The 787-nt window shown below is 43.3% G+C and overlaps 1 pseudogene; it reads right to left on the reverse strand.

Moving 5' to 3' along the window:
- Window positions 1-342: 342 nt before the first annotated feature.
- Window positions 343-442, reverse strand: LOC127088360 (uncharacterized; annotated as a pseudogene).
- Between the last annotated feature and the right edge of the window lie 345 nt (window positions 443-787).

Raw genomic sequence — 787 nt, forward strand, 5'->3', positions numbered from 1 at the left:
CGCAAGATGAGCCGCATTCGAGTATTGCTTCACCCGCAATCGAAGCGAACAACTTTGAACTTAAACCTTCGCTGTTGCAGGCAGTGCAACAGAACCAATTTTCTGGAAATCCTACCGAGGATCCAAACCTTCATTTATCCGTATTTGTCCAATACGATGATACCGTTAAAGCTAATGGTGTCACTTCAGAGGCAATTCGACTTCGTCTTTTTCCTTTCTCGTTAAGAGATAAAGCTAGGAGATGGCTTCAGTCTCTTCCTTCCAACTCAGTCACCACATGGAATGAGTTGAAGAAAGTCTTTCTTGCCCGATATTTTCCCCCAAGCAAAACAGCTATGTTGAAAGCCCAGATAAATGGATTTAAGAAAAAAAACAACGAATCTCTTTTCGAAGCATGGGAAAGATACAAGGACATGATGAGACTTTGCCCACATCATGGTTTAGAGGACTGGTTAGTAATTCATACCTTTTACAATGGTCTCTTGTACAACACAAGGTTAACAATAGACGCCGCCGCCGGTGGTGCGCTTATGGATAAACCTTACGCTGACGCTTATCAACTTATCGAGAGCATGGCCCAAAATCATTATCAGTGGGGAAGCGACCGAACAATGGTAGAGAAACCTCAAACAAAAGGGGGCATGTACGAGATAAGTAGCCTTGATCATGTTAATGCAAAAGTGGATGCTCTTGCCCAGAAAATCGAAAGTTTAAATGTATCACCTCCAGCCACTGTGGTTGCCGTAACTCAAAATTGCGAAGTCTGTGGAATTCAAGGTCACACGCC

Source organism: Lathyrus oleraceus, chromosome 5 (assembly GCF_024323335.1).
Source record: "Lathyrus oleraceus cultivar Zhongwan6 chromosome 5, CAAS_Psat_ZW6_1.0, whole genome shotgun sequence".
NCBI lineage: Eukaryota > Viridiplantae > Streptophyta > Magnoliopsida > Fabales > Fabaceae > Lathyrus > Lathyrus oleraceus.